Below are 24,752 nucleotides of genomic sequence, written 5' to 3' on the forward strand. Positions count from 1 at the left end.
TGGAACCAAAATTTTTTTTTTATTAGGAAGTTATAAGGGTTAAAAGTTGACCAGCGATTTCTCATTTTTCCAACAAAATTTACAAAACCATTTTTTTAGAGACCACATCACATTTGAAGTGACTTTGAGGGTCATTTATGACAGAAAATACCCAAAAGTGACACCATTCTAAAAATTGCACCCCTCAAGGTGCTCAAAACCCCATTCAAGAAGTTTATTAACCCTTCACGTGTTTCACAAAAACTGAATCAACGTGAAAGGAAAAAATGAACATTTAATTTTTTTACACAAAATAATTACTTCAGACCCAATTTTTTTATTTTCACAAGGGTAACAGGACAAAATGGACCCCAAAATTTGTTGTGCAATTCCTCCTAAGTAAGCCGATACCCCATATGTGGGGAAAAACCACTGTATAGGCGGCACAGCAGGGTTCGAAAAGGAAGGCGCACCATTTGACTTTTTGAATGTGAGATTTGATTGAATAATTAGCGGACGCCATGTCGTGTTTGGGGAGCCCCTAATGTGCCTAAACAGTGAAAAAACCCCACAAGTGACACCATTTTGGAAACTAGACAACTAGACCCCTTAGGGAACTTATCTAGATGTCTGGTGAACACATTGAACCCCCAGGTGCTTCACAGAAGTTTATAACATTAGGCCGCAAAAATAAAATTTTCACTTTTTTTTCCCACAAAAATAGTAACATAGTAACATAGTTTTTAAGGCTGAAGGAAGACTAAGTCCATCTAGTTAAACCCATAGCCTAACATGTTGATCCAGAGGAAGGCAAAAAAAAACCATGTGGCAAACACCAAGCTCCACATTGGGGAAAAAAATTCTTTCCTGACTCCATATGACAATCAGACAAGTTCCCTGGATCAACGCCCTATCAAGGAATCTAGTATATATAACCTGTAATATTATACTTTTCAAGAAAGGCATCCATTCCCTTCTTAAATTTTAGTAGTGAATCACTCATTACAACATCATGCGGCAGAGAGTTCCATAGTCTCACTGCTCTTACAGTAAAGAATCCGCGTCTGTGATTATGATTAAACCTTCTTTCCTCCAGACGTAGAAGATGTCCCCTTGTCCCCGTCTCAGGCCTCAGAGTAAAAAGATCAGTAGAAAGGTCTTTGTACTGTCCCCTCATATACTTGTACATAGTAATAAGATCACCCCTAAGCCTTTGTTTTTCCAAAGTAAATAACCCCAAGTGTAATAACCTGTCTTGGTATTGCAGACCCCCCAGTCCACTAATAACCTTGGTTTCTCTTCTCTGCACCCGCTCTGGTTCAGCTATGTCTTTCTTATACACCGGAGACCAGAACTGTACACAGTATTCTAAGTGTGGTCGAACTAGTGACTTGTATAGAGGTAAAATTATGTTCTCCTCATGAGCATCTATGCCTCTTTTAATGCATCCCATTATTTTATTTGCCTTTGCAGCAGCTGCCTGACACTGGCCACCAAACGTAAGCTTGTCGTCCACCAGTACACCCAGGTCTTTTTCAGTGACAGTTTTGCCCAGTGTTTTACAATTAAGCATATAATTATACATTTTATTTCCTCTGCCCAAGTGCATTACCTTACATTTCTCCCCATGAAAGCTCATTTGCCATTTATTAGCCCATGCTTCTAGTTTACATAGATCCTCCTGTAATATAAAATTGTCCTCCTCTGTATTGATTACCCTGCAGAGTTTAGTGTCATCTGCAAATATTGAAATGCTACTCTGTATGCCCCCTACAAGGTCATTAATAAATATGTTAAAAAGAAGTGTGCCCAATACTGACCCCTGTGGTACCCCACTGTTAACTGAGACCCAGTCTGAGTGTGTTCCATTAATAACCACCCTTTGTTTCCTATCACTGAGCCAGTTCTTAACCCACATACATATATTTTCCCCTATCCCCATTGTTCTCATTTTATGTATCAACCTTTTGTGTGGAACCGTATCAAAAGCTTTTGAAAAGTCCATATACACAGCATTCACTGCATTTCCTTGGTCCAGTCCGGAACTTGCCTCCTCATAAAAGCTAATCAGATTAGTTTGACAGGAACGGTCCCTTGTAAACCCATGTTGATATTGGGTCATGAGGTTATTCTTCTTCAGATACTCTAGTATAGCATCTCTTAGGAAACACTCCAGGATTTTACCCACAGTAGAGGTTAAGCTTACTGGCCTATAATTTCCAAGTTCGGTTTTTGTCCCCTTTGTGAATATTGGCACCACACCACATTTGCTATAAGCCAGTCCTGTGGTACAGACTGTGTTATTATGGAATCTTTAAAGATTAAAAATAATGGTCTATCTATGACGTTACTTAATTCCTGCAGTACTCGCGGGTGTATCCTATCCGGGCCCAGGGATTTGTCAACTTTAGTGATTTTTAGACGCCGCCGTACTTCCTGCTGGGTTAAGCAAGTGACATTTAATGGAGAATTTTTGTCACCACTAATCATGTTTTCTGTCATGCGATTTTCTTGTGTAAATACTGTTGAAAAAAAATCATTTAGCATATTGGCTTTTTCCTCATCCTCATCCACCATTTCACCCAGACTATTTTTAAGGGGACCAACACTATCATTTTTTAGTTTTTTACTATTTATGTAAAGAATATTTTGGGATTATTTTTATTTTCTCTGGCAATGAGTCTCTCTGTCTAATCTTTGCTGCCTTGATTTGGTTTTTACAGAATTTATTTAATTTTCTGTATTTATTTAATGCCTCATCACTACCTACTTGCTTTAGTTCTCTAAATGCTTTTTTTTGTCACTTATTGCGCCCCTTACAGCTCTATTTAGCCATAGTTGTTTCCTCCTATTTCTGTCTGTTTATTCCCATAGGGTATTGTGGTGCCCCTGAGGGTTCGGTCGCCACAGAGGTACTGCATCTCACCCAGATGTGTGGTATCTCACTCTCAGGTAAGGAAGGAGTACAGCCCGGGACCCTAACACCTGCATCCAACACTACACTACTCCAGACTAGCAGGAGGGGCAAGATGCGTTGCTTCCCTGCTGAGCCCTGTCTCTGGCTGGAGTGGGGGGAACCAGAGTGAGGGGAAACCATGTAGTGGGTGTGGGTGGAGGAAGAAGGTCAGGGGAGCACTTGTTAGGAGTAGTATAAAGAGGGGAGCCATCTTGGGAGTGTGGGCAGTCTGAGAGAAGAAGTAGAGGGAGCAGGATCTCTGCTCAGGAGGAGGGCCTGGAGAGAGGCCCAGGACAGACTGAGGAGGAGAGGAGCAGGAAAAAGGCTCCTGGAACGTAGAATGGACCCCAGGGGTACGGGCAGTGCTGGAGGCCACCCGTACGCCCGAATCTGCCAGGCGGTGGAGGGGTCAGGTCGCACAGAGGTGACCGGTCCCTAAACTAGCAGAGTTCTTCAAGTCTCAACTAGGAAACCGGAGGCTGTAGTATTTCAGGTACTGCAGCCACAATCCACATCTGTCTCACAAGGCCCGAGATTACTGGATTGGGACACTAAGTATGAGGTGCAGGGAGACGGCCAGGAGGAACACACAGAAGGGGGTCCCGCTATGTACTCTGGAGGTACCTGAGGGTTGGCTGAACCCCTCCCTGAGTAAGCACAGGACGACGTGGGAAGTTACCCTGGACCTGGTAACTTGGAGTCTGAAAATCGTGAGTAAAACCCTGAAGACTGCACCCCACCGTCTGTCAGTTATTGCTGCTGCGCCGTCACTCCCTGCACTACACTGCACCTTGAGTGCTACTTCCATAACAGCAACATCTTTAACATCTACACTGCCCTGGAGCTAAGCTCTACATGTGGAGAGCTAAATCAACTCTGCTGCATTCACACCAGCTCAAGAGTACCTGCTCCGCAGCGGCAGCTCCCTTTAGCCGCATACCACAGGTGGCGTCACGAACTGTATATAAAAACTATAAATCCCCTGTAAATTATAATCCCCTTTTGATTGACTGCCCTGGGTCCCGGAGCGGGTCACCGCCACTGTGACATCTCCCCTAGCAACGACCGGCCCGGCACCGAGTACCCCACGGCCCAAGGGGCGCGTCATCTTTGGCGTCACGAACAGGATATGAACCCACCCGTTATCACGGGGTATTGTGCGCCTAGAGACTGTGTTTTATACTAAATGTGGCGCCTGCCCCAGAAGAACGGGCGCCATTATGTGCGAGATAAAAGACAACAAGAAACCGCCTCCCATCGTGGGCCGGGTTCTAGAATGGCGCCAAAAGCAGGGCCCGCCGCGAGCATCAGTGACCATGTATGTAGATGTGTCCATCAAGCTGGGGGGGCCGCCCCAAGGAGTGTCCGACAGCTAGTTGCCATGGAACCACCCCCGAAAGGTGAGAGGAAAGAAGAAACCTGGGAGACAGGGCGGAGTCTCCAGCAGTCTAGACCGACCACACCCGGCAGGCGACATGGAGGAGAGTCAGGAGCAAGCTCCCGTCCATGGCCTGCAGCAATCAGCAACACCTCTCACCCTGGAGGAGGCAATGGCAGAGTTATCCCTGGAGGATACCGAGTTCCTCCAAGCTGAAATCCAGGAGCTAGGCCAGAGGATGGAGAGGGCCCAGCAGGATGCCATCGCCGGCTGGAAGAAGGAGCTGCTGGAGAAGCTTGTGACCCGGCAGCAGCCAGCGCTGCACTCCACCAGCATCGCCCCAGCCCCGGAGGAGCCTGAACAGAGCCAGGAGGCAGAGGACGGCACAAGTGTGGCCGCGGGAGCAGGTAAGTAGAGACTCCCTGTCCTGGGCGCTGAGAGTGCTGACTTGCTCCTGGGCCCCCTGGCGGAACCTCCGATCCCAGGCGCCTGCTCCACCGACCTGCTCCTAGGCCCACTGGTGAAACCTCCGATACTGGGCGCCTGCTCCGCCGACCTGCTCCTAGGCCCCCTGGCGGAACCTCCGATACTGGGCGCCTGCTCCGCCGACCTGCTCCTAGGCCCCCTGGCGGAACCTCTAATACCGGGCGCCTGCTCCGCCGACCTGCTCTTAGGCCCCCTACCAGAGCCACCTGCCCCCGCACCCGAGTGGGTGTACGGAAGCCCTGTCTATGACTTGTCTGCCAAATATGAAGACCAGCAAGGACCCCCTCTGACACCTGTACCTGCACCCCCGGTTACCTGCCAAGGAGGAGAGGAGTTTCGGTGGGACAACCGGGAGGGGGACCTCATGGGGTTTCCGTGGGAGACCCAGACCCAGGCCTTCAGGAGGGAGGAGTACTGTAGACGGGAGCTCCTGCAGTTGGAGAAGGAGTGTCATGACCGGCAGGTGCGGTGGGAGCAAATGGAGGCCCGGAACATGGCGGCCAATACCCGGGCCCGCAAAGCAAGGTCCACCACATCCTGTCCCCGTCTGGAGGGGATAGTAGTAAAGTTTGATCTGGATGCTGGGTGGGGCTTCATGAGAGAGCCGCAGACGGATCGGGACATCTTTGTTAATCGGCGGGACGTCGAGCCCCATCTCCAACAGGGGCATCCCGGCCGAGACCTCTACCCCGGTGACCATGTCATCTTCACCCGCCACAAGGGCGAGCACGGGTGGTATGCCCTTCAAGTATACAGAGTGGTGAAGGAGAGGAAGGACATGCCCCCGCAGTACGAGGCTGATGACCCGGCTGGGTCAGCCTGTAAGAACCAGGTGTTCCCCCGGAGGGAGCACCACTGTTAAACTGTCTGCTTGAAAGGATTGTATATAGTTACACGGAAGGGTACAGCACTGCTTAAGTTTATGTTGAAGAAGTTTGTTTTTGTGTGACTTTAAAGTTCTATGAGTGTACCCGGTAAGGGTAAAAGGACTGTAGGTTTATGGACGGTGAATAACCGAAAAACTTTCCGTTGTAAATAGTTGCGCTTCGTAAAGTGCCCCTTATTGGTTTTATATGACAAGACTGACCTCAGAACAAAAACCCTTTTGGCGTGGCCGAAGACATGGTCCAACACCTGGATCACCAATGCCCTGCAGCCACACCCAGGGCCTACATTGAGGGTTTTCAGACGGGTCCCTCATGTTGCTTAAGTTGCACCTTACCCAGTGAGATGGACACCCGGTTACAGATCTCACTGCAGTTTGCTGAACTTACTTGAAGAGTGATAAAAATGTTTTATATGTGAAGAAGAATGTTATTGAAAATACTTTTAGAATGTTTGATATGCTAATGGTAAGCAGTAACGTTTAAGAAGTGTGCCTCCCATAAAGGGAAGTAAAGTTATGATTAATCTTATATGTGAATGCATTCTAAAATTTTTGTAAGTCTGAAATACCTTGTTTTTACTCTGTTCCAGCCCGCGGACGTGCTGTGTTTCACCAGGGGGGTATGTGGCGCACCTGAGGGTTCGGTCGCCACAGAGGTACTGCATCTCACCCAGAGGTGTGGTATCTCACTCTTAGGTAAGGAAGGAGTACAGCCCGGGACCCTAACACCTGCATCCAAGACTTCACTACTCCAGACTAGCAGGAGGGGCAAGATGCGTCGCTTCCCTGCTGAGCCCTGTCCCTGGCTGGAGTGGGGGGAACCAGAGTGAGGGGGAACCATGTAGTGGGTGTGGGTGGAGGAAGAAGGTCAGGGGAGCACTTGTTAGGATTAGTGTAAAGAGGGGAGCCATCTTGGGAGTGTGGGCAGTCTGAGAGGAGAAGTAGAGGGAGCAGGAGCTCTGCAGGCGCTCTGCTCAGGAGGAGGGCCTGGAGAGAGGCCCAGGACAGACTGAGGAGGAGAGGAGCAGGAGAAAGGCTCCTCGAACGTAGAACGGACCCCAGGGGTACGGGCAGTGCTGGAGGCCACCCGTACGCCCGAATCTGCCAGGCAGTGGAGGGGTCAGGTTGCACAGAGGGGACCGGTCCCTAAACTAGCAGAGTTCTTCAAGTCTCAACTAGGAAACCGGAGGCTGTAGTATTTCATGTCTGCAGCCACAATCCACATCTGTCTCACCAAGAAGATAGCCATAGAGGACCCAGGGGACAGAGAAGACGTCGCCCGACAAGGGCCGCGGTTACTGGATTGGGACACTAGGTGTGAGGTGCAGGGAGACGGCCAGGAGGAACACACAGAAGGGGGTCCCGCTATGTACTCTGGAGGTACCTGAGGGTTGGCTGAACCCCTCCCTGAGTAAGCACGGGACGACGTGGGAAGTTACCCTGGACCTGGTAACTTGGAGTCTGAAAATCGTGAGTAAAACCCTGAAGACTACACCCTACCGTCTCTGTCAGTTATTGCTTCTGCGCCATCACTCCCTGCACTACACTGCACCACGAGTGCTACTTCCATAACAGCAACATCTTTAACATCTACACTGTGTAGCGTCAGCGTCCCTGCCTCCTGCTAGGCAGAGACGCCGTTCCCCTCACCTCCCTGCTCCGTCCTCGGGGTCCTCTTCCCGCGCTGCTGGCAGCGCTCGCTGCTTCCCGGGCACCGTGCATAGGGCGCGCGCGCGCTCCCTCTCTCTTAAAGGGGCCGCGTGCGCCGTCCTAAGGAGTCCCCGACCAATTGCCGGTGGAGCTCCCATATATAAGGCACCTCCCCCAAAATGGAGGTGCCCGAGCAAAGTTGTTGCAAAGCCTTTCACCTCTGCTTCAGTCCTCAGGTCCCGTTGCCAGCCTGTTTTCCAGCTCTGTCTACCTGCTTGCATTCCCTGCGGTCCGACAGTCTGTCTACCAGCATCCGCCAGTCTGTCTATGGACCAGTCCGCCTGCGGATCAGGAAGCACCTGCCTGATACCTGCCTGAGACCACCTGCCAGCCAGCCGAGAGACTCTTACCCGCTCACCTGGGAACGCTCACCTGCTACCCGCCAGCTAGCCTTCCTGGAGGCTTTGCCGTCACTTGCCGTGACCACCTGCCTGTCTAGAGACTCTTACCCTGCTGTCACTTGCCGTGACCACCCGCCTGTCAAGAGACTTTCTCCGTCACTTGCTGTGACCACCTGCCCTTCTACCCAGAGACTGTTCCTGTCACTTGCCGTGTCTACCTGCCCGCCTTCCCTGGGAGCCACCCGCTTCCTTACAAGGACTGCCCCTTTGTATAGTAGCTCAGAGGTTCCACCTCCCAGACCCGTTACAGTTTGCTAGGGCCATGGAACCCGGTGGCACCCAAGCTCCCTCGCTCTCGGACCTATGTCATGAACTTTCCCGTCAGAGGTCCCAACAGGACTCCATCTTGGGCCACCTGCGTAGTGTTCACTCCCGCCTGGACACACTGACTGCCTCGTCAGGAGCTGCTTCTACTCGCACAACTACTACCCCGGCAGCGCCGCTGCCCATCAATACCATGGCATCCCTTCCCGGTCCCCGCCTTTCCACCCCGCCTTGTTTTGGTGGAGATCCCGGTCAGGCACGGGGCTTCTTTAACCAGTGCACCCTGCACTTCGAACTTTTGGCACACCAGTTTTCCACCGACCGAGCCAAAGTGGCCTTCATCATGTCCCATCTCACTGTGGAGGCGCTGGCTTGGCTAAATCCTCTATGGGAGAGAGGAGACCCCCTGGTGTCCAACCTGCCAGCCTTTCTCATGGCCTTCCGGAAAGTCTTCGACGAACCAGGACGTAAGACCTCTTCCGCCTCATCTCTGCTACGCCTCCGCCAAGGGAGTCTCACCGTGGGCCAATATGCCATACGGTTCCGTACCCTTGCTTCGGAGCTTGCCTGGGATAACATCGCCCTGGTGTCCGTCTTCTGGGAGGATCTATCCGGTCGGATTAAAGATGAACTTGCCGGTCGGGACATTCCTACCACTCTCGACGACTTAATAACACTTGCCACCCGGATTGACATCCGATTTCAGGAGCGTACCAAAGAGGTCACCCGTGAGAGGAGGATTCCTCGCCTTGCTCCTACCTTCCAGAATCCCGTCACTTCCTCTGTTACTCCCCAGGCGCACTCACCTGAGCCAATGCAGGTCGACCAGACCAAGATGGTCAAAACCCGTCAAGAGTCACGCCGTGCCGAGAGGAGCTGCTTCTACTGTGTCAGTAAGGAGCACCGGATCCGTTCCTGCCCGGAGAGGTCGGGAAACACCTGTGTCTAGGATCGCTCAGAGAGGTCGTCCTAGACAAGAATAAACCCTCTCCATCTCTGATGCTGTCGGTCTCTATCATCTGCGGGGAGAACCGTTACTTTGAACTAGCTCAACTTGATTCTGGAGCTGCCGGAAATCTCATTTCCCAGTCCCTGGTAGAGAAATACCGCATTCCCACCAAACCTCTGGCCGAACCCTTATCTGTCGCCTCCGTGGACGGGGGTCTCTTACCGCATCCCATTTAACTTATCATCGAACCCATAACTCTGCAGGTGGGAATGCTGCACTCTGAGAGCATCTTCTTCCATGTTCTACCTGGACTCTCTCATGCTCTTTTGCTTGGCCTACCTTGGCTCCAGAGACATGCACCCGTGCTTGATTGGCAGACCGGAGAAGTCCTTCGCTGGGGACAGGACTGCCATAAGACTTGTTTAGTTCCCGTTCGTCCTGCCCGTCCTTCTCCTCCCCCAGCCAATCTACCCGGCCTGCCAGTACCCTATTGGTCTTATGCTGATGTCTTTAATAAAAAGGAAGCAGAGACATTACCTCCTCATAGACCTTACGATTGCCCTATCGACTTGGTACCTGGCGCTACTCCGCCCCGAGGGCTTATCTACCCTTTGTCCGCTGCTGAGACCCGGTCCATGTCTGAATATATCGAGGAGAACCTGGCCCGGGGATTTATCCGGAAATCTACCTCCCCGGCGGGAGCAGGCTTCTTCTTCGTTAAAAATAAGGACGGCTCACTCCGTCCCTGCATAGACTATAGAGGCCTTAACCAGATCACGGTGAAGAATAAATACCCCCTTCCGCTCATTCCTGAATTATTTGACCGTCTGAGGGGTGCTCGAATCTTCACCAAGCTGGATCTCCGTGGGGCCTATAACCTGGTTCGTATCCGTCAGGGGGATGAATAGAAGACGGCATTCAACACCCGGGACGGCCGCTATGAGTACCTCGTAATGCCCTTCGGTCTCTGTAATGCTCCCGCCATCTTTCAAGAGTTGGTCAATGATATCTTCCGTGTCCTTCTCTACTCCTGCGTGGTGGTATACCTGGACGACATCTTGGTCTTCTCTCCGGATCTCCCTACACACCGGAGGGACGTTCGTCAGGTCCTGCTCAGGCTCAGGCAAAACCACCTCTACGCAAAATTTGAGAAGTGCCTCTTTGAGCAGACCTCGCTTCCATTTCTGGGCTACATCGTCTCTCAGACCAGTCTACGAATGGATCCTGAGAAACTTTCTGCCATCCAGAAGTAGCCCCCCCCCGGAGGGGTTGAAGGCTATCCAGCGGTTCCTGGGTGTTAGAACCTTGCTCTTAGGTTTTTTCCTTTGCTGGTCACATGACCTTGTTGGCCTATTTAATCCTGCTCCGCCCTTCTGGCTTTGCTGGACTTCATTGTATAACTACTTTCTAGCTAGCCTGTGCTCTGTATCTAACTCTGTTAGTTTGCTTGGTCTACGGACCTCTATGTTCTATATATTTTGTTTGTTCGTCTGTCTGCTACTATTTCTGTTAGGAGGTGTCCCATTTTCCTCCCAGTCCTTAGTACTTGTAGGGATTCCTTCCCCACATCTATAGGTCTCCGTACAGACTAGCTTAGGACTTTAGCAGGTCTGATCGCAGGATCAGGTTCCCTGTTACATCGTAGGGATTCAGCTGAGTTCTATCGTAGGGACAGATCTCCTCTCTTTCCTTAGCTTTGGTAGCAGAACATAACAGTAAGTCCAGCCTGCAAATTCTCTAAGGAAAGATTTTTCTGTTCCATCATGGTGTCAGTTCAGGATTTGGCTCATCGCCTGCAGGGACTCTCTCTGGAGGTGGCAGAGCTCCGTCAGCACGTGAGTAACTGTCCTGGAGCACATTTCTTGGAGCCTAAGGTATGTTTGCCGGATTTATTTTTTGGTGAACACCGAGAATTTTTTTCATTTAAAAATGCTTGCTTATTGTATTTTCGTTTGAGACCCAAGTCCTCTGGGGATGAATCCCAGCGCATAGGGTTCATAATGTCACTTTTGCGCAAAGAGCCTCAGGAGTGGGCCTTTTCTTTGCAACCTAGTGATACATGCTTCAGATCAGTGGATAGTTTTTTTTCTGCTTTGGGACTATTATATGATGATCCTGACCGTGTCGCATCAGCTGAGACTGAGTTGAGACGTTTGAAACAGGGATCAGGTAATGTGGAAAAATATTGTACTCATTTCCGTCGTTGGTCTACTCAAACAGGGTGGAACGATTCTGCTCTGAAAAGTCTATTTCTTGCTGGGCTCAATGAAAGGGTTAAAGACCTGCTAATTGCTTATCCTACACCTGAAGATTTGCAACAGGCTATGCAATTAGCTATACGGGTGGATAGGAGACTGCGTGCAAGGGTTAATGAGAGCAAATCCTCTGCTATGTCAGTTTCTGGTTATGAGAATGTGTGTACTAACAGTGGTGAACCGATGGAGATTGGATCGGTGGCACCTCGCTCTCAAGAAAAAGACCGTAGATTTTCTGAAGGCTTGTGTTTCTATTGCGGAAAATCTGGTCATTTGATTAAAGGCTGTGAGCTTCGTATGAAGAAAGAAAAAAAATGGTCAGTCATGCCCGTATTGCCTGTTTAAATTCCAAGGGTGTATTTTTAGCTGCTTCCACGATTGCTCAGGAAAAATTAATGGAATTTCGGGTGTTTGTTGATTGTGGGTCTACTCTGAATGTTATTGATGGGGGATTCTTGGAAAGACTCAATTTAAAACCCGAACCTTTATCATCCCCCATTGCTGTGGTTTCTGTGGATGGTTCCCCTTTGAAGAATATTACTCTCAAGGTCTGTGAATTTCCTCTCACTATTAATGGTGTTCACCATGAGAAATTGGATTTGGTAGTTTTGAATAACTTGCCTTCTCCAGTAATATTGGGATTGCCCTGGTTAAAATTTCACAATCCTGTACTAGATTGGTCTACCAGTGAAATTAAATCCTGGAGCCATAAATGCTATGACAAGTGTTGTAACGGGCGTATTGCAGCTTTGGATAGGGGAGAATTGCCTGTTCCTATTCAGGATTTTTGGAGAGTTTTTTCTCAGAAGGAATCGCAGGTTTTGCCTCCCCATAGAGACTATGATTGTTCTATTGAATTTGTCCCTGGAGCGACTCTTCCTAAAAGTCGTTTATTTAACCTTACTATTCCTGAGAGGAAGGCTTTGGAGGAATACATAAAGACAAGTTTGGCCGCCGGTCACATTAGGCCCTCTAAGTCTCCTGTGGCAGTTGGATTTTTTTTTGTAAAAAAAAAGGACGGCGGTTTACGTCCTTGTCTGGATTTTCGTGAGATTAACAAAATTACTGTACGCAATCCTTACCCACTGCCATTGATTCCTGATCTGTTTAACCAGTTAATGGGGGCCAAGTGGTTCTCTAAAATTGACCTTAAGGGGGCATACAATCTGTTGCGCATGAAGGAGGGTGACGAATGGAAGACTGCTTTTAACACTCCTGTGGGTCATTTTGAGAATCTGGTTATGCCTTTTGGTCTTACTAATGCTCCTGCATTTTTTCAGAATCTTATTAATGACATCCTTAGACCTTTGATCGGCAAAAATGTGGTTGTGTATTTGGATGACATTTTGATTTATTTGCCGGATCTGGAGTCTCATTGGCGGAGCGTACGTGAGGTATTACAGTTATTAATGGACAATTCGCTTTTTGCTAAGCTGGAGAAATGTGAGTTCGCTGTACAGAGAATTAGTTTTTTGGGTTACATTATCTCCAGCGAAGGTTTTGAGATGGACCCGGTTAAAGTTCAAGCTGTACAGGAATGGCCTAGGCCTATTGGTTTGAAATCGATACAGAGGTTTTTAGGTTTCGCCAATTATTACAGAAAATTCATAAAAATTTTTTCTAGTATTGTCAAACCTCTGACCGATCTCACCAGGAAAGGTGCTGATGCGGTTCAGTGGACTTCTGAGGCCATTGAAGCTTTTGTGTATCTCAAGGAGAGGTTCACCTCTGCTCCCATCCTTATGCAGCCTGATGTGACTAAGCCGTTTTTGGTTGAGGTTGATGCTTCCTCTGTGGGGGTTGGTGCAGTATTGTCTCAGGATAACGGGGATGGATTACATCCCTGTGCCTTTTTTTCAAAAAAATTTTCGGAGACTGAACTGAATTACGATATTGGTAATCGGGAATTATTGGCTATTAAACTCGCATTTGAACACTGGCGCCACTTCTTGGAAGGTGCGGAATTTCCCGTTCAGATTCTTACGGATCATAAAAATCTGATATATCTTGATGCTGCCAAGCGCCTGAATGCCCGTCAGGCTAGGTGGGCACTGTTTTTCTCGCGGTTTAATTTCTCCGTTACTTACATCCCTGGTACTAAGAATGTTAAAGCGGATGACTTGTCTCGCAGTTTTTCTCCCATAGTCGGTGCTGAGAAAGAGGAGAACATTTTACAAGAAGGTGTTGTGATAGCTGCTTTGGACTCCGTTTTGGAAGATGAGATTCTTAAAGCACAGGAGAATGCCCCATCTAACACTCCTCATGGGAGGTTGTTTGTGCCTGGGACCTTTAGGAGAGATTTGTTTGTTGAGTGTCACGAGTCTCGGTTGGCAGGTCATCCCGGAATCTCTGAGACCAAGAGACTGGTGGGTCGCAGTTTTTGGTGGCCTGGATGGCAGAAGGAGGTCATTAAGTGGGTGCGTCAATGTACTATATGTGCTAGATCTAAGTCCTCACATACTCCTGCTGCGGGGTTGCTTTGTCCTTTGGAGGTTCCCAGTGCTCCTTGGACACATTTGGCTATGGACTTTATAACTGACCTTCCCCCCTCTGAGGGTTTTACTGTCATCTGGGTGGTCGTGGACTGTTTTAGCAAGATGTGTCACTTGGTTCCCTTCGTCAAACTGCCCTGCGCTAAAACTCTCGCTAAGGCCTTTGTCAAGGAAATTGTCAGACTTCATGGCGTTCCTACTGACATTGTTTCTGATAGGGGTCCTCAGTTCGTGGCTCGTTTTTGGCGTGCCTTTTGTGACAGGTTGGGAGTTCATTTGTCGTTCTCGTCCGGATATCATCCTGAATCTAATGGCCAGACAGAAAGGAAAAACCAGGATGTTGAGCAGTTCTTGCGTTGTTTTGTGGCAGACAATCAAGAGGGGTGGTCTGAGTTTCTGCCACTTGCTGAATTTGCTCTGAACAATCATACATCTTCTTCTGCTGGTTGTTCGCCTTTTTTTTGTTGTTCTGGGAGACATCCGTCGTTTGGGTCGTTCTCCAAGTTGGGATCTGCCGTGCCTGAGGAGGAGAATTTTTCCGGTGATTTGGAGAGAGTTTGGACGGATGTGCGTGGTAATCTTCAGGAGGCCAACAGAAAATCTAAAGACTACTTTGATAGGAAACGACAGGAGGTTTTGTTCGCTGTTGGTGACATGGTTTGGTTGTCCTCTAGGAATCTGCGGTTGAGGATTCCTTCTAAGAAATTGGGTCCCAAGTTTGTAGGGCCCTTTAAGGTGCTTCAGGTTGTCAACCAATCTGCTGTTAGGTTGGAGGTTCCTACCTCCTGGAGAATTAATCCGGTATTTCATGTCTCTCTGTTAAAAAAAGCTGTTGTGTCGGATGGTGACGCCTCTGCCTCTGTTCCTCCGGTGGTGGAGGACGGGGAATATGAAATTTCTCGCATCCTTAACTCTAGACGGTATAGAGGTAGTTTGCAGTATCTTGTGGCCTGGAAAGGTTTCGGACCCGAGGATAACTCTTGGGTGAGGTCAGATGATGTTTCCGCGTCCAGACTTATCAGAGCGTTTCACAGGAGATTTCCTGATAAGCCTGGTCCTAGGGGATCCGGAGGATCCTCTTAGAAGGGGGGGTACTGTTAGAACCTTGCTCTTAGGTTTTTTCCTTTGCTGGTCACATGACCTTGTTGGCCTATTTAATCCTGCTCCGCCCTTCTGGCTTTGCTGGACTTCATTGTATAACTACTTTCTAGCTAGCCTGTGCTCTGTATCTAACTCTGTTAGTTTGCTTGGTCTATGGACCTCTATGTTCTATATATTTTGTTTGTTCGTCTGTCTGCTACTATTTCTGTTAGGAGGTGTCCCATTTTCCTCCCAGTCCTTAGTACTTGTAGGGATTCCTTCCCCACATCTATAGGTCTCCGTACAGACTAGCTTAGGACTTTAGCAGGTCCCTGTTACATCGTAGGGATTCAGCTGAGTTCTATCGTAGGGACAGATCTCCTCTCTTTCCTTAGCTTTGGTAGCAGAACATAACACTGGGCTTCGCCAACTACTACCGCCTCTTCATTCCGCACTTGTCTTCCCGGACTGCCCCTATCTCTGCGCTCACCCGTAAGGGCGCTAATCCCAAAGAATGGCCGCCCGAGGCAGAGGAGGCCTTCCTGTTTTTGAAACAAGCTTTCTCCTCCGCTCCTGTGCTGCACCGTCCGGACAGCAACAAACAATTCTTCTTAGAAGTAGACGCTTCCTCCTCCGGAGCCGGAGCGGTGCTCACCCAAAAGTCGTCATCCGGAAGAATGGGAACCTGCGGCTTCTTCTCCAAACTCTTCTCCTCATCTGAGCGCAATTATTCTATAGGAGACCGAGAATTGTTAGCCATTAAGTTGGCACTGGAGGAGTGGCGTTACCTGCTCGAGGGGGCTCTTCACCCGGTAATTATCTACATGGATCACAAAAACTTGGCTTATCTCCAGAGTGCCCAAAGACTTAACCCGCGCCAAGCCCGGTGGTCCTTGTTCTTCGCCCGCTTTGATTTCATTCTTCATTTTTGCCCGGCTGACAAAAATATCAAAGCTGATGCCTTGTCCCGATCCTTTTTGTTCTCCGATCTAGAGGAGGAGCCAAAGCACATCATCGACCCCGCCAAGGTAATGCTGGTGGCTCCCGTGGATCTAAATCGTCTTCCACCCGGTAAGACGTTCGTAACAGTACCTGATCGTGAGAAAGTCCTACATTGGGGACATTCGTCTAAGCTAGCTGGCCATGCTGGCCAGAAAAAGACCCTCCTGCTTATTACCCGGCATTACTGGTGGCCTACCCTGCACAAGGACGTAATAGACTTTGTCTCAGCCTGTGCGTCCTGCGCCCGCAACAAGGTTCCTAGACATCTGCCAGCCGGCTGCCTTCTGCCTCTTCCCATACCTGCTGCCCTGTGGCAGCATATAGCCATGGACTTTATAACGGATCTCCCTGTCTTTGCTGGTTGTACGGTCATTTGGGTGGTCGCAGACCGCTTCTCTAAGATGGCTCACTTCATTCCCCTGCTGGGTCTTCCATCTGCATCTGAATTGGCTAAAGACTTTATCCATCATATTTTCCGTCTTCATGGTCTCCCTCTCCACATCGTATCCGACCGAGGAGTTCAGTTCACCTCTCGCTTCTGGAGAGCCATGTGTAAACTGCTGGGGGTCACCTTGGACTTCTCCTCTGCTTATCACCCACAGTCCAATGGTCAAGTAGAGCGAATCAACCAAATTCTAACCTGTTACCTCCGGCACTTTATTAATGCCCACCATTCCGACTGGGTGGATCTTTTATCATGGGCCGAATTTTCCTATAATAATCACGAGAGCGAGTCTTCCTCCAAATCCCCGTTTTTTATTGTCTACGGTCAATATCCTCGGATCCCGTTTCCCGTCTCCGCCTCGGTGGATAATCCGGCCGCGGAATCTCTTGTTACGAATTCTCCTCCATTTGGGAAAGTACCAGATCCGCACTTCTTCTGTCCTCCGAGCGGATGAAGAAACAGGCTGACAAAAGACGTCTGGATCCGCCCCAATTCCGTCCTGGAGATAAAGTCTGGCTCTCGTCCAAATATGTCCGGCTCAAGATTCCTTCCTACAAGTTAGGGCCTCGGTTCATCGGCCCACTGGAAGTTATCAAACAAATCAACCCGGTGGCCTATAAATTGAAACTCCCGGCCAACTTGCGGATCCCTAACTCCTTCCATGTATCTCTCCTCAAACCTGTGATACTTAACTCTTTTTCCAAGTCTACAGGTACGCCTCCTGCTCCGGTTTCCGCTGAAGACGAGTTTGAGGCGGAGAGCATTCTGGCCACCAGAAGGGTAAGAGGAAAGACCTTTTTTCTAGTGGATTGGAAGGGGTTTGGTCCTGAGGAGAGCACGTGGGAACCCCGGGAGAACATCCATGCCCCGCTCATCCTTGATAAATTTCTCTCTGTCCTAAAAAAGGGGGGGCCTAAATGGGGGGGGGTACTGTAGCGTCGGCGTCCCTGCCTCCTGCTAGGCAGAGACGCCGTTCCCCTCACCTCCCTTCTCCGTCCTCGGCGTCCTCTTCTCGCGCTGCTGGCAGCGCTCGCTGCTTCCCGGGCACTGTGCTTAGGGCACGCGCGCGCGCGCTCCCTCTCTCTTAAAGGAGCCGCGCGCGCCGTCCTAAGGAGTCCCCGGCCAATTGCCGGTGGAGCTCCCATATATAAGGCACCTCCCCCAAAATGGAGGTGCCCGAGCAAAGTTGTTGCAAAGCCTTTCACCTCTGCTTCAGCCCTCAGGTCCCGTTGCCAGCCTGTTTTCCAGCTCTGTCTACCTGCTTGCATTCCCTGCGGTCCGACAGTCTGTCTACCAGCATCCGCCAGTCTGTCTATGGACCAGTCCGCCTGCGGATCAGGAAGCACCTGCCTGATACCTGCCTGATACCTGCCTGAGACCACCTGCCAGCCAGCCGAGAGACTCTTACCCGCTCACCTGGGAGCGCTCACCTGCTACCCGCCAACTAGCCTTCCTGGAGGCTTTGCCGTCACTTGCCGTGACCACCTGCCTGTCTAGAGACTCTTACCCTGCTGTCACTTGCCGTGACTACCCGCCTGTCAAGAGACTTTCCCTGTCACTTGCTGTGTCTACCTGCCCGCCTTCACTGGGAGCCACCCGCTTCCTTACAAGGACTGCCCCTTTGTATAGTAGCTCAGAGGTTCCACCTCCCAGACCCGTTACACACTGCCCTGGAGCTAAGCTCTACCTGTGGAGAGCTAAACCAACTCTGCTGCATTCACACCAGCTCCAGGGGACCTGCTCCACAGCGGCGACTCCCTTTAGCCGCATACCACAGGTGGCGTCACGAACTGTATATAAAAACTATAAATCCTCTGTAAATAATAATCCCCTTTTGATTGGCCCCCCTGGGTCACGGACCGGGTCACCGCCACTGTGACATCTCCCCTAGCAACGACCGGCCCGGCACCGAGTACCCCACGGCCCAGGGGGCGCGTCAGTATATATTGTTTTCAGGTCCTATTCAGGATGCTAATAAATGTCTCCCATTTGCTTTGTGTAGTTTTATGTCTAAGGATATCGTCCCACTTTATTGCACTAAGATCATCTCTCAACCGTTGGAAATTTGCCTTCCTGAAGTTTAGTGTCCTTGTAACCCCTCTACTACACATTTTATGAAAGGATACATGAAAACTTCTTATTTTGTGATCACTATTACCTATTACTCGTATATTTGATATGCGGTCTGGCCTGTTGGTTAATATTATTTCTAGCAGTGCCCCCCTTCTTGTTGGGTCCTGAACCAGTTGTGAAAGGTAATTGTCTCTCAAAGTTGTCAAAAACCTATTACCTTTGCTTGAACTACAGGTTTCTGTTCCCCAATGTATTTCAGGGTAGTTGAAGTCCCCCCATAATAATGACTTCTCCTTGAGTCGCTGCTTCATCTATTTGCTTTATGAGGATATTCTCCGCTGCTAAAATGTACAGATTAACCCTAGTTCTTTTATTTTCACAAAGGTATCAGGAAAAAATGGACCCCAAAATTTGTTGTGCAATTGCTCCTGAGTATGGACATACCCTATATATAGGGGAAAACTATTGTTTGGGCGCGCGACAGGGCTTGGAAAGGAAGGAGTGACGTTTGGAATGCAGACTTTGATGGAATGGTCTGCGGGTATCATGTTGTGTTTGGAGAGCCCCTGATGTGCCTAAACAGTGGAAAACCCCGACAAGTTGCCCCATTTTGGAAACTACACCCCTCAAGGATTTTATCCAGGGATATAGTGAGCATTTTGAACACACAGATACTACACAGAATTTGATAATATTATGTGGCCATACTGAAAATTTTCATTTTTTTCATGAAAATGTAATTTTAGCCCCAAATTTGTAATATTTGCAATGGATAATAGAAGAAAACGGACCCCATAATTTGTTATGCTATTTCTCCTGAACGTGGTGATGCCCCATATGTCATCAGAAATTACTGTTAAGCCACACGTCAGGGCTGAGAAGGAAGGAGCACTATTTGGCTTTTGGACCATAGATTTTGCTAGAATAGTTTGTGGGCAACATTTGCTTAGCCCCTAAGGTGCTGGAAAAGCAGAAAAAAAACAAAAGTGACCCCATTGTAGAAATTACACATCTCAATGAATTCATCTACTGCTGCAGTGACTATTATGTAACATCCATGCCAGGCTTTATTCTTATGTCAGTTTATTGCCCATACATTGTGCCCCCATAAAGTGTAGTGCCCCCATAAAGTGTAATGCCCCCATATATTTCTTCTGGTGACACACATCCCATAAATTAAGTGCTCTCCTCGGTACAATAATGCCAAACATGTGGCTACTTACTGCGGTTTAGGCACAGTGGGGCTCGAAGGAGGGAGCTTTTGGATTTTGGATCGCAGAATTCACCGGATTTTATTTGAGGGGGCGGGAGCCATGTTGCTTTTCCAGAGTCTTTGTTCTACCAGTAATGTGGGACCCCCTATAGTCCCAGTGACAGATGACCGACCTGAGAGGGGGCTGCTTTTGTGTGGGATAAATTAGGGGTTTTGTTGGTAACATTTTGGGGTAAATAATTTTCGATTGCTTCTAGAATAAGACTGGATCACCAGTCTATGCTGAGCACTTTCCATGTAAATCCCACAAAAATGCGATTCAGATGAAACCTCCAACGGAGCCACCCACCACAAAGAGGCAGATGGAGACACCTTGGAGTCCATTTGGCATCTGCTCTGGTGGTCTCCGTCTTTTTAGGTGTGTACAGATCTGTGGTCGTCCACACTTGTGCAGTAAAAAAAAGCCTAAAATGATGGTACTCCGCTGGAACAGAGACCAGTCCAAAGTGACTCCATCTACCTCATAAGTGAGTGGTTCCATCTGAGTTTTTTGTCTGAATTGCGGTTTTGGTGAATTTGCACGGAAACCCCAACGTAAGCTCTCAGCGGAGAGCGCTGGATAAACGTGAGCCGAACCTTATTCCGATTTTTTTGGAGGCAGAATGAAGAAAAAGACAGCAGTACCAGAATAGTTCTTATTTTTATTCTTTCGCGGTTCACCATGCGGTATAAGTGATAAGGCAGATTTATTTTTCAGGCTGGTGCGATTACAGCATTACCAGATTTATATGGGTTTGTTGTTAGGTTTTGTTGCTATCACACAGTAAAAATGTTTTTTTTTTATCAAATGTAGTTATTTTCGTCGTCATATTCTCAGAGCTGTAACTTTTTAATTTTTTGGTGAACAGATCTGAATGAGGGCTTATTTTTTGCGGGACGAGTTGCAGATTTTTTTGGTAACATTTTGGGGCACATAGTAATTTTTGATCACTGTTTATTCACATTTTTCAGACACAGAATGAACAAAAACCAGCAATTCAGTTAGGCTATGTGCCCACGATGCAGAAATGCTCCGGATTTTTTCTGAGCGTTTCTGCATCTCCCTGGCAGAAAAAACGCATGCGGATTGTACATTCGTTTTTCCTGCCAGGGACATGCGGATGTGAAGCTTTCTTCACATGCATTTCCGCATGCGGGTTGACAAGCGCAGTCTTGCTTCGCTCCATTCTGGCTGCCGGCAGATTGCGGTGCACTGAAGGACCTGCCGTCACATGACTATGACGTCAGCGCAGGTCCTTCAGTCCACCGCGATCTGCCGGCAAGGGAGGACGAGCGCAACGGGGGCCATCAGAAGGTAAATATACAGTGCCTACAAGTAGTATTCAACCCCCTGCAGATTTAGCTGGTTGACACATGCGGAATTAACTTGGCATTGTGACATTTGTACTGTAGATCAGCCTGGAAGTGGGAAATGCACTGCAGCAAATTTTTTTTTTTTTTTTTTTTTTTTTTTTAAACGTTAAAAGTTAATTCAGAGTGTCATTTATTATTCAACCCCTCAAACCACAAGAATTCTGTTTGGTCCCCCTAAAGTATTAAGAAGTAGTTCAGGCACCAAGAATAATGAGCTTCACATGTGTGGATTAAAGATCTCTTTTGCCAGCCTTTTCTGACTATTTAAGACCCTCCCCAAACTTGTGAACAGCACTCAGACATGGTCAACATGGGAAAGACAAAGGAGCATTCCAAGGCCATCAGAGACAAGATCGTGGAGGGTCACAAGGCTGGCAAGGGGTACAAAACCCTTTCCAAGGAGTTGGGCCTACCTGTCTCCACTGTTGGGAGCATCATCCGTAAGTGGAAGGCTTATGGAACTACTGTTAGCCTTCCACGGCCTGGACAGCCTTTGAAAGTGTCCTCCCGTGCCGAGGCCAGGCTTGTCCAAAGAGTCAAGGCTAACCCAAGGACAACAAGGAAGGAGCTCCGGGAAGATCTCATGGCAGTGGGGACATTGGTTTCAGTCAATACCATAAATAACGTACTCCACCGCAATGGTCTCCGTTCCAGACGAGCCTGTATGGTACCTTTACTTTCAAAGTGTCATGTCAAGGCTCGTCTACAGTTTGCTCATGATCACTTGGAGGACTCTGAGACAGACTGGTTCAAGGTTCTATGGTCTGATGAGACCAAGATCGAGATCTTTGGTGCCAACCACACACGTGACATTTGGAGACTGGATGGCACTGCATACGACCCCAAGAATACCATCCCTACAGTCAAGCATGGTGGTGGCAGCATCATGCTGTGGGGCTGTTTCTCAGCCAAGGGGCCTGGCCATCTGGTCCGCATCCATGGGAAGATGGATAGCACGGCCTACCTGGAGATTTTGGCCAAGAACCTCCGCTCCTCCATCAAGGATCTTAAGATGGGTCGTAATTTCATCTTCCAACAAGACAACGACCCAAAGCACACAGCCAAGAAAACCAAGGCCTGGTTCAAGAGGGAAAAAGTCAAGGTGTTGGAGTGGCCTAGTCAGTCTCCTGACCTTAACCCAATTGAAAACTTGTGGAAGGAGCTCAAGAATAAAGTCCACATGAGACACCTAAAGAACCTAGATAACTTGGAGAAGATCTGCATGGAGGAGTGGGCCAAGATAACTCCACAGACCTGTGCCGGCCTGATCAGGTCTTATAAAAGACGATTATTAGCTGTAATTGCAAACAAGGGTTATTCCACAAAATATTAAACATAGGGGTTGAATAATAATTGACCCACACTTTTATGTTTAAAATTTAATAAAATTCAACTGAGCAACATAACTTTTTGGTTTGTAAGATTTATGCTTCTGTTCATAAAACCTACTCTCGAATGCAGTTTGAAGGCTCTAACTTATTTGCATCTTATCAAACCAGCTAAATCTGCAGGGGGTTGAATACTACTTGTAGGCACTGTAATATTTATTTTTTATTTTATTCTTTTTTTCACAGGTTCTATGGTACCCGGGTCCGGAGGAGAGTTTCCTGTCCTCCACACCCGGGTACCATCCGCACATTGAAACGCGTGGAATGCGCATCTACATATGCAGTGATGCGTAATCCATGCGTTTCAATGCAAGTCAATGGCGGCGAAAACGCAGCGCTTCCGCAAAATAATTGGTAGTGCTGCGTTTTTTTCCGCAATGATAATCCGCAGCGGAAATTTCCGCAGCATGTGCACAGCACATGCGGATTATCATTGGGGCACATGGCAGGCCTTCCACCATGCGTTTTTTAAGCGTTTCTGCAGCGTTTTTGCCGCTGCGGAAACGCTTAAAAAACGCATCGTGCCTTATAGTCTTTCTTTTTTGCGCCGTTCAGCGTGCGATAAAAGTGATAAGACCAATTTGTCCGTCGGGTCGGTCCGATTGCAGCAATACCAGATTTTTTAAAAAATTTTTATGCTTTGATATTTTTACAAACTGAAAACAGTATTTTACAAAAAAAACCTCGATTTTACATCGTTGCATTCTGAGAGCTGTAACTTTTTTATTTTTTTGCGGAATGAGCCATATTAGGGCTTGTTTTTTGCGGGACGGTTTGACGTTTTTATTTGTGTAATTTTATTTTATGTGTGCTTTTTGAACGCTTTTTATTCACTTTTTTTGTGAGTTAATATGATGAAAAAGTGTCATTTTCGGCGTGTTTTTTGTTTTTATTTTTATGGGATTCACCAAACGTACTAAATAACACACCAGTTTTATAGAGTGGGTCGTTCCGGACGCGGCAGTACCAATTATGTGTACTTTTTTTTGTTTATTTTTGTTTTATCACAAACGCTGCGTTTTGAGCGGCGAAACGGATTTTAGTGATTTGTGTGCACTTTTTACATATTTTATTTAACTTTTCTTTACTTTTTAACTATGTCCCACTGTGTCACTTTTATTGTTGATCTCATACACTGCAGTACCTCTGTATTGCAGTGCATGAGACCTGTCAGTGAGTCATGTCTGATTCAGTGACTCAGCCTGTTAGAGCCAGCTTATTGCTGGCCCTCACAGGCCACCGTACCCTGGGATCATCACATAATCTCAGGGTACCATAGTAATCATCGGGACCAGTGATTCTCATCGCGGGGGTCCGATGGTTACTAAGGGGGTTGCAAGACCCCCTTGTAACAACTTGAATACCGCTGCCACAATTGACAGCGGTATTTAAGGGGATAATCTGCCCTGATCGGCATTGTGACCGGCCAAGGCCGATACTGCAGGGTGTCACACACAGCTGACACCCACAGGAATAGCCACCGCCAGGCGGCGCTATTTACTTGTTCCTCAGCGTCGCATTTTCACGGCGCTGAGGAATAAGTACCCTTAATGACCACCGTGAAAATGCGTTCCAGCGGTCATTAATGGGTTAATATTTACCTGTTGTCTTTTAGGCTACAGATGAAAAAATGCAGAAAAAAAAGTTAAATAGGAAAACTTGCTGGCTACTGTGCACTATGCTGATAGCACACAGGCACAGTGTGGGTTACAATCACCTAGAGCAAAGCAAGTATGTGCCCCCTAACCTGTGAACCATTAGCACTCCCTGAGTCCTTTCTAAAAATCCAGTATTGCACATATATTGTAATTTAAGGAATATACTGATGTACTTATACTTTGCAATTTCATCTTTTATTTATTTTTTTTAAATCAGATCTCAAATTTGAAATATATAAAACTTTATACATTATTTTATTTATTTGCTTTTTATTTTCTTATTGCATTTTTTATGTAACAATTTTATTACCTTAGCTCTATTCCTAACTTTAACCATAATCTTAATCCTAATCTGGTCTCTAACCCCGGCCCTAGGCCTAGCCTTAGCCCTAACCATAAGCCTAATCCTAAATCAGTCCCTTGCCTTACTTGTAACACTAGTTTGGCTTAGAAAAAAATGTAAAACTATAAAAGCCTCTCTAAGTTGTAAATGAAGACAGTATTGAGCGGCAAAACGAATGCCCACCCAACGCTACATATGCAGAGCGCAGAAGGTGAGATGAGTTTGCCAGTGGCTGCTGCTCTCTACATAAGCAAAGATCGAAATTACAGAGCTTAATATAATGAAGGGAGCTTTATCATATAAGTCACTGCCTAAGTAGAACACAACAGCCAATGACAAATTCATGTCAAGTGCTTCACTCTACGTAGGCACATACTGAGA

Source organism: Phyllobates terribilis, unplaced genomic scaffold, assembly GCF_046119375.1.
Source record: "Phyllobates terribilis strain yellow unplaced genomic scaffold, ASM4611937v1 Scaffold_4__5_contigs__length_816908805, whole genome shotgun sequence".
Lineage (NCBI taxonomy): Eukaryota > Metazoa > Chordata > Amphibia > Anura > Dendrobatidae > Phyllobates > Phyllobates terribilis.